Below are 10,000 nucleotides of genomic sequence, written 5' to 3'. Positions count from 1 at the left end.
TCCAGTTGAACACCCACCAAATGCGGGTTAAAATCATCTTTGGCGGGAAACGCTGTCAAACCACGAGCCAGTGTGGCGTGTTATTACGTTTACTCACTTTGCTGGGAAATTTGTGTAAAGAAGAAGTTAGCGCATAGTCCTCATGATATATTAAATACAGCGTATCGCTCAGAATCTGCTCATATCTGGCTTAATTGAACACACACGTCACTACACAACAAATAACAAATAACGGCGCGCTCGTTCATTTGCATTGAAGCAACAGCGGAGATTAAAAGGCATTCGGTGAACAGAAGAGACATTATTTTCCAACATCCACATGTTCTGATGTTCTCTCTCCTGTATCGATCCGTCCACATAAAACACGTGTGGTGATGAGGATGAAAGAGGAAGAGGAGATGACAGGATTTTGTTTGAAAAGAAATTAATGTATGGAATCCAAATTTTATTTTATATATACATTTATATATGTGCTGTGGTGTAGTTAATCTGGTTCATTTAATGTTTTCTTTTTCTTTTTTCTTTGGCCAGTAGAAGTTCTGAATGGCCGGTAACTTAAACATTTTGTAGCCAAATTGGCCGGTGAGTGAAAAAGTTAATTTCAAACCCTGATGATGATGATGATGATGATGTCATGAGCTCTTGTGTTTTGTAGAGCTCATGAGCTTCATTAGTTCACAAGCAATACTTTACAGACACAGATTCACATTTCCTCCTGCACTTTATATAGAAATATATTTTAGAAATGTACATATGAGATTATCGGTTGTCAATATTTCTCCTGATGATGATAATTATTATAATGTTATTTTCTTTGCATTAAATGAATAGTTGTATAAGCTTGTGGCGTTTAATTGCTTTATCGTTTTTATGAATATAAATGTATAGAAGTTTATCTATAAAAGAGACAAACCAGTGTGGTGTAAATGTTTCTGTTGTTGTTTTGGAATAAATTTGTGAATGTAAGAAGCGCTTCAGTTTGTGTTATTGGTGACGTTTCACATTAGAGGAGGAAAGATGTGTTTAATATTCTGAAGAGGTTTCAGTCTGAAACTTAATAAATCTGAGGTTGACAGTCAGAGCTCATGTTTGTCATGTTTGAGCTGATATGGAGAACGGCTCGTCCTTCTCTTTCCTGACAGACCCAATCATGTCCTTGATTTAATAAAAGATTGTTGTAGCAACAAATGACAAAATAATGTGATTCCTGATTTTGTTATCACTCAGTCTCTTCAATTATAGGTTTGATGCACCGGTTTACATACTGAACTGTTTTTTAAATTGTTAATTCTATAAAAACAATCCTATTAAAAATTAAACTGATTTTATTGTGTTTGCTTAGATGAAAGTCTGAAAAATTCTTTTGAAATAAAATAATTTACATTTTGCAAAAAAGTCAGAAGAGTTCAATAAAGGCTCATTGAGCCCTCGGCTGTGATTGGTTCATTCACTGCAGAGCCAATGATGTCCAGCTCCGCCTCTCTGGACAGAGTGTGTGGAGTTATGTAGGGTTATGGGTGTGGTTGGTCCATCTAGCGTCTCATTGGCATCAAGCTCCGCCACTCGTGTTTGCAGTGCGTCACGTGACAGCAGCTGTATGTTCGTCAGACAGCAAATTATTAATATACACAACAGGGCCTGCTCCACACACATATGTAAACACAGTTTCCTGACTGTATAAGTGCATTAACTTTCTTCTAATTAATTAGCCTCGTAAACATGAAAGACGAATCAAATTCTGAAATAGTGATTAGATGGAAAAAATACATTGTTCTGTCATTCAGCGCTCGATGTCCCAGTTAAGCTGGGGATCAGCCGCAAAAACACAACTCTTGTTTCTGTATTAATAAAAAACAATGTTACAAAGTTGCTTTTAGTAACACTGTAGTGGATAGGTGTAACCTTCTAACCTTCCCAGCACTGATTAGGTCTGTGATGTCATGTGTGTGTGATGTCGTGTGTGTGTGTGTGTGTGTGTGTGCGTGTGTGTGTGTGTGTGATGTCATGTGTGTCTGTGATGTCATGTATGTGTGATGTCATGAGTCTGTGTGTGTGATGTCATGAGTCTGTGTGTGATGTCATGTGTCTGTGTGTGATGTCATGAGTCTGTGTGTGTGATGTCATGAGTCTGTGTGTGTGATGTCATATGTCTGTGTGTGTGATATCATGAGTCTGTGTGTATGATGTCATGAGTCTGTGTGTGTGAGTCTGTGTGTGTGTGTGTGTGTGTGTGTGTGTGTGTGTGTGTGATGTCATGAGTCTGTGTGTGTGATGTCATGAGTCTGTGTGTATGTCATGAGTCTGTGTGTGTGATGTCATATGTCTGTGTGTGTGATATCATGAGTCTGTGTGTGATGTCATGAGTCTGTGTGTGATGTCATGAGTCTGTGTTTGATGTCATGAGTCTGTGTGTGTGATGTCATGAGTCTGTGTGTGTGATGTCATGAGTCTGTGTGTGTGATGTCATGTGTCTGTGTGATGTCATGAGTCTGTGTGTGATGTCATGAGTCTGTGTGTGTGATGTCATGTGTCTGTGTGTGTGTGTGTGTGTGTGTGTGTGATGTCATAAGTCTGTGTGATGTCATGAGTCTGTGTGTGTGATGTCATGAGTCTGTGTGTGTGTGATGTCATGTGTCTGTGTGTGTGATGTCATGAGTCTGTGTGTGTGATGTCATGTGTCTGTGTGTGTGATGTCATGAGTCTGTGTGATGTCATGTGTCTGTGTGTGTGATGTCATGTGTCTGTGTGTGTGATGTCATGAGTCTGTGTGTGTGATGTCATGTGTCTGTGTGTGTGATGTCATGTGTCTGTGTGTGATGTCATGAGTCTGTGTGATGTCATGTGTCTGTGTGTGATGTCATGAGTCTGTGTGTGTGATGTCATGTGTCTGTGTGTGTGATGTCATGAGTCTGTGTGATGTCATGTGTCTGTGTGTGTGATGTCATGAGTCTGTGTGTGTGATGTCATGTGTCTGTGTGTGTGATGTCATGTGTCTGTGTGTGTGATGTCATGAGTCTGTGTGATGTCATGTGTCTGTGTGTGTGATGTCATGAGTCTGTGTGTGTGATGTCATGAGTCTGTGTGTGTGATGTCATGAGTCTGCGTGTGTGATGTCATGTGTCTGTGTGTGTGATGTCATGTGTCTGTGTGTGATGTCATGAGTCTGTGTGTGTGAAGTCATGAGTCTGTGTGTGTGATGTCATGAGTCTGTGTGTGATGTCATGAGTCTGTGTGTGTGATGTCATGTGTCTGTGTGTGATGTCATGAGTCTGTGTGTGATGTCATGTGTCTGTGTGTGTGATGTCATGAGTCTGTCTGTGATGTCATGTATGTGTGTGTGATGTCATGAGTCTGTGTGTGTGATGTCATGAGTCTGTGTGTGATGTCATGTGTCTGTGTGTGTGATGTCATGAGTCTGTGTGTGTGATGTCATGAGTCTGTGTGTGTGATGTCATGAGACTGTGTGTGTGATGTCATGTGTCTGTGTGTGTGATGTCATGAGTCTGTGTGTGTGTGTGTGTGTGTGTGTGTGTGTGTGTGTGATGTCATGTGTCTGTGTGTGATGTCATGAGTCTGTGTGTGATGTCATGAGTCTGTGTGTGATGTCATGAGTCTGTGTGTGATGTCATGAGTCTGTGTGTGTGATGTCATGAGTCTGTGTGTGTGATGTCATATGTATGTGTGTGTGATGTCATGAGTCTGTGTGTGATGTCATGAGTCTGTGTGTGATTTCATGAGTCTGTGTGTGTGATGTCATGAGTCTGTGTGTGATGTCATGTGTCTGTGTGTGATGTCATGAGTCTGTGTGTGATGTCATGAGTCTGTGTGTGTGATGTCATGTGTCTGTGTGTGTGATGTCATGAGTCTGTGTGTGTGATGTCATGAGTCTGTGTGTGTGATGTCATGAGACTGTGTGTGTGATGTCATGTGTCTGTGTGTGTGATGTCATGAGTCTGTGTGTGTGTGTGTGTGTGTGTGTGTGTGTGTGTGTGTGTGTGATGTCATGTGTCTGTGTGTGATGTCATGAGTCTGTGTGTGATGTCATGAGTCTGTGTGTGTGATGTCATGAGTCTGTGTGTGTGATGTCATGAGTCTGTGTGTGATGTCATGAGTCTGTGTGTGATTTCATGAGTCTGTGTGTGTGATGTCATGAGTCTGTGTGTGATGTCATGTGTCTGTGTGTGATGTCATGAGTCTGTGTGTGATGTCATGAGTCTGTGTGTGTGATGTCATGAGTCTGTGTGTGTGTGATGTCATGAGTCTGTGTGTGTGATGTCATGTGTCTGTGTGTGGGATGTCATGAGTCTGTGTGTGATGCCATGAGTCTGTGTGTGTGATGTCATGAGTCTGTGTGTGATGTCATGAGTCTGTGTGATGTCATGTGTCTGTGTGTGTGTGATGTCATGAGTCTGTGTGTGTGATGTCATGTGTCTGTGTGTGATGTCATGAGTCTGTGTGTGTGATGTCATGAGTCTGTGTGTGTGTGTGTGTGTGTGTGTGTGTGTGTGTGATGTCATGTGTCTGTGTGTGTGATGTCATGAGTCTGTGTGTGTGATGTCATGAGTCTGTGTGTGTGATGTCATGTGTCTGTGTGTGTGATGTCATGAGTCTGTGTGTGTGATGTCATGTGTCTGTGTGTGATGTCATGTGTCTGTGTGTGATGTCATGAGTCTGTGTGTGATGTCATGTGTCTGTGTGTGTGATGTCATGAGTCTGTGTGTGTGATGTCATGAGTCTGTATCTGTGATGTCATGTATGTGTGATGTCGTGTCTGTGTGTGTGATGTCATGAGTCTGTGTGTGTGATGTCGTGTCTGTGATGTCATGAGTCTGTGTGTGTGATGTCATGTGTCTGTGTGTGTCTCATGAGTCTGTGTGTGATGTCATGAGTCTGTGTGTGTGATGTCATGAGTCTGTGTGTGATGTCATGAGTCTGTGTGTGTGATGTCATGAGTCTGTGTGTGATGTCATGAGTCTGTGTGATGTCATGTGTCTGTGTGTGATGTCATGAGTCTGTGTGCGTGATGTCATGAGTCTGTGTGCGTGATGTCATGAGTCTGTGTGTGTGATGTCATGAGTCTGTGTGTGATGTCATGAGTCTGTGTGTGTGATGTCATGAGTCTGTTTGTGTGATGTCATGAGTCTGTGTGATGTCATGAGTCTGTCTGTGTGATTTCATGAGTCTGTGTGTGTGATGTCATGAGTCTGTGTGTGATGTCATGAGTCTGTGTGTGATGTCATGTGTCTGTGTGTGTGATGTCATGAGTCTGTGTGTGATGGCATGAGTCTGTGTGATGTCATGTGTCTGTGTGTGTGATGTCATGAGTCTGTGTGTGTGATGTCATGTGTCTGTGTGTGTGTGATGTCATGTGTCTGTGTGTGTGATGTCATGAGTCTGTGTGTGTGTGATGTCATGTGTCTGTGTGTGATGTCATGAGTCTGTGTGTGATGTCATGAGATTGTGTGTGTGATGTCATGAGTCTGTGTGTGTGATGTCATGAGTCTGTGTGTGTGATGTCATGTGTCTGTGTGTGTGATGTCATGAGTCTGTGTGTGTGATGTCATGTGTCTGTGATGTCATGAGTCTGTGTGTGTGTGATGTCATGTGTCTGTCTGTGTGATGTCTGTGTGTGTGATGTCATGTGTCTTTGTGTGATGTCATAAGTCTGTGTGATGTCATGAGTCTGTGTGTGTGATGTCATGAGTCTGTTTGTGTGATGTCATGAGTCTGTGTTTGATGTCATGTGTCTGTGTGTGATGTCATGAGTCTGTGTGTGTGATGTCATGAGTCTGTGTGTGTGATGTCATATGTCTGTGTGTGTGATGTCATGAGTCTGTGTGTGATGTCATGTGTCTGTGTGTGTGATGTCATGAGTCTGTGTGTGTGTGTGTGTGTGTGTGTGAAGTCATGTGTCTGTGTGTGATGTCATGAGTCTGTGTGTGTGATGTCATATGTCTGTGTGTGTGATGTCATGAGTCTGTGTGTGATGTCATGAGTCTGTGTATGATGTCATGAGTCTGTGTGTGTGATGTCATGAGTCTGTGTGTGTGATGTCATGTGTCTGTGTGTGATGTCATGAGTCTGTGTGTGTGATGTCATGAGTCTGTGATGTCATGTGTCTGTGTGTGTGATGTCATGAGTCTGTGTGTGTGATGTCATGTGTCTGTGATGTCATGAGTCTGTGTCTGTGTGATGTCTGTGTGTGTGATGTCATGTGTCTGTGTGTGTGATGTCATGTGTCTTTGTGTGATGTCATGAGTCTGTGTGATGTCATGAGTCTGTGTGTGTGATGTCATGAGTCTGTTTGTGTGATGTCATGAGTCTGTGTTTGATGTCATGTGTCTGTGTGTGATGTCAAGAGTCTGTGTGATGTCATGAGTCTGTGTGTGATGTCATGAGTCTGTGTGTGTGATGTCATGAGTCTGTGTGTGTGATGTCATGAGTCTGTGTGTGTGATGTCATATGTCTGTGTTTGATGTCATGTGTCTGTGTGTGATGTCAAGAGTCTGTGTGATGTCATGAGTCTGTGTGTGATGTCATGAGTCTGTGTGTGTGATGTCATGAGTCTGTGTGTGTGATGTCATATGTCTGTGTGTGTGATGTCATGAGTCTGTGAGTGATGTCATGAGTCTGTGTGTGTGATGCCATGAGTCTGTGTGTGTGATGTCATGAGTTTGTGTGTGTGATGCCATGAGTCTGTGTGTGTGATGTCATGCCATGAGTCTGTGTGTGTGATGTCATGAGTCTGTGTGTGATGTCATGAGTCTGTGTGTGTGATGTCATGAGTCTGTGTGTGATGTCATGAGACTGTCTGTGTGATGTCATGAGACTGTGTGTGTGATGTCATGAGTCTGTGTGTGTGATGTCATGTGCCTGTGTGTGTGTGTGTGTGTATGGCAAGCCATTTTAACATTTAAAGGCAAATTTTGACTATCCGGAATTAACATTGTAGATATCAACAATGTCTTTCTGACTAGTCGTAATTACATTTTGGATAGTTGGAATTGTCATTCAAGATATCTGTAACGTAATTGTGACTAGTCGAAACGACAGATAGAGATATCTTTAATTCAGTTTTGACTAGGCAAAACTGAATTACAGATATCTGCAATGACGTCATTGAAAATGACATTCAACTCGTCACACATCTTAAATGACAATTGCAGATATCTGTAATTCAGTTTTGACTAGGCAGAATGAAAGTTAAAGATATCTCAAACGTCATTATGACTAGTGCAAATTATTGTGCATGACATAGACATTGCTCTATTTTACATATCCATTTCCCCTCCCCACCATAATCAAAGAAAAAGTGGGTTAATTTCTTTATTTCTATGAATGGAAGAAGAAAGAATCAGGCTGTAATCGAAAAAAACACCAGAAAATGTTTTTTATATACAAAAAAAATAAAATAATTTTTACAATGCTATGTTTATGTTCATGCTTAAAAGGTTGTTGTTGCCGTAAGATTTATGCATGAAAAAGATTCACACTAATTCACTTTAATAAAGATGCTTACATGCATGCTATTCATGAAAGTACAATAACATTAACTTCCTTAGATGAGAAACAAAGTTCTTAGTTCAGATTAGTTCTTATTTTTAATTTTATTTTTTCAGTTTGAAACAGTATCTAACAGCATGAAAAAAGATGATTAAAAACTCTGGTTGCTCTGACATGGTGCTAATCAGTGCTAATTAAAGTTAACAGTTAACAGGTGCTATGTGATTTGATGATTTGAACAACACGCTCTGCTCCCGTAAAGTGTGACGCATGCATACAGATATCTGCAACGTCATTTGGCCTAGTCAAAACTCTAATTCAAGATATCTGTAATTACATTTTGACTAGGCAGAATAAAAGTTACAGATATCTCAAATTTCAGATATCTCTAATCAAAATTAATTTCAAGATATCTTTAACTTGATAATAGATATCTACAATTAAATTATGACTATCCCTAACTCCAGTTTGAGATATCTACAACGCCATTTTGACTAGACATAACTCTAGTTACAGATATCTACAACGTAATTTCGCCTAGTCAAAACTTAATTTAAGATATCTGAAAAGGAACATGTAGATATCTTGAATTGAGGTGAATTAAAGATATCTTGAACTGGAGTTATGACTAGTCAGAATCTAATTGAAGATATCTCAAACTAGAATTACAGATATCTACAATTCAGTTACAGATATCCGTAATTCACATAGTGGATATCTGCAACTGAATTGTAGATATCTGTAATGATAAACCCCATTCAAATGAATGGCAAAAGTGATGTCATTTGTCCTAGGAAGAATGTCTTTGTGGATATCTGAAATGACAATTATGGATAGGAAGAATGTAGTTGCGGATATCTGAAATGTTCTTTTTGACTAGGCAAAACTGAATTAAAGATATCTGCAACACATATCCAGTCTAGCTTTTAAATGTTAAAATGGCTTGCCATAGATGCATGCATACAGATATCTGCAACGTCATTTGGCCTAGTCAAAACTCTAATTCAAGATATCTGTAATTACATTTTGACTAGGCAGAATGAAAGTTACAGATATCTCAAATTTCAGATATCTCTAATCAAACTTAATTTCAAGATATCTATAACTTGATAATAGATATCTACAATTAAATTATGACTATCCCTAACTCCAGTTTGAGATATCTACAACGCTATTTTGATAGTCAAAACCTAATTTAAGATATCTGAAAAGGAACATGTAGATATCTTGAATTGAGGTGAATTAAAGATATCTTGAACTGGAGTTATGACTAGTCAGAATCTAATTGAAGATATCTCAAACTAGAATTACAGATATCTACAATTCAATTGCAGATATCCATAATTCACATAGTGGATATCTGCAACTGAATTGTAGATATCTGTAATGATAAACCCCATTCAAATGAATGGCAAAAGTGACGTTGTTTGTCCTAGGAAGAATGTCTTTGTGGATATCTGAAATGACAATTATGGATAAGAAGAATGTAGTTGAGGATATCTGAAATGTTCTTTTTGACTATAGGCAAAACTGAATTACAGATATCTGCAACACATATCCAGTTTAGCTGTTAAATGTTAAAATGGCTTGCCATATGAGTCTGTGTGCATGATGTCATGTGTCTGTGTGTATGATGTCATGAGTCTGTGTGTGATGTCATGTGTCTGTGTGTATGATGTCATGAGTCTGTGTGTGATGTCATGAGTCTGTGATGTCATGTATGTGTGATGTCATGTGTCTGTGTGCATGATGTCATGTGTCTGTGTGTATGATGTCATGAGTCTGTGTGTGATGTCATGAGTCTGTGATGTCATGTATGTGTGATGTCATGTGTCTGTGTGTGTGATGTCATGAGTCTGTGTGTGATGTGATGAGTCTGTGTGTGTGATGTCATGAGTCTGTGTGTGTGATGTCATGAGTCTGTGTGTGTGATGTCATGAGTCTGTGTGTGATGTCATGAGTCTGTGATGTCATGTATGTGTGATGTCATGTGTCTGTGTGTGTGATGTGATGAGTCTGTGTGTGATGTCATGAGTCTGTGTGTATGATGTCATGAGTCTGTGTGTGTGATGTCATGTATGTGTGATGTCATGTGTCTGTGTGTGTGATGTGATGAGTCTGTGTGTGATGTTGAGTCTGTGTGTGTGATGTCATGAGTCTGTGTGTGTAATGTCATGAGTCTGTGTGTGTGATGTCATGAGTCTGTGTGTGTGATGTCATGTATGTGTGATGTCATGTGTCTGTGTGCGTGATGTCATGAGTCTGTGTGTGTGATGTCATGTGTCTGTGATGTAATGAGTCTGTGTGTGTGATGTCATGAGTCTGTGTGTGATGTCATGAGTCTGTGTGTGTGATGTCATGAGTCTGTGTGCGCGTGATGTCATGAGTCTGTGTGCGTGATGTCATGAGTCTGTGTGTGTGATGTCATGAGTCTGTGTGTGTGATGTCATGTATGTGTGATGTCATGTGTCTGTGTGCGTGATGTCATGAGTCTGTG

At 40.3% G+C, this 10,000-nt stretch overlaps 1 protein-coding gene across 1 annotated transcript in view; it reads left to right on the top strand.

Moving 5' to 3' along the window:
• Window positions 1-1,192, top strand: part of fbxl3b (F-box and leucine-rich repeat protein 3b) — a 10,223-nt gene extending 9,031 nt beyond the window's left edge. Inside the window, exon 5 of the mRNA XM_081380808.1 lies at window positions 1-1,192. This exon is cut by the window's left edge and continues 1,797 nt beyond it. The gene's annotated coding sequence lies outside the window, so the exon portion shown is untranslated.
• The last annotated feature ends 8,808 nt before the right edge of the window (window positions 1,193-10,000 follow it).

The sequence above is a fragment of the Scardinius erythrophthalmus genome (genome assembly GCF_964197995.2).
Source record: "Scardinius erythrophthalmus genome assembly, chromosome: 12".
NCBI lineage: Eukaryota > Metazoa > Chordata > Actinopteri > Cypriniformes > Leuciscidae > Scardinius > Scardinius erythrophthalmus.
The sequence above is the reverse complement of the archived record's forward strand: the minus strand, read 5'-3'. Positions and strand labels throughout refer to the sequence as shown.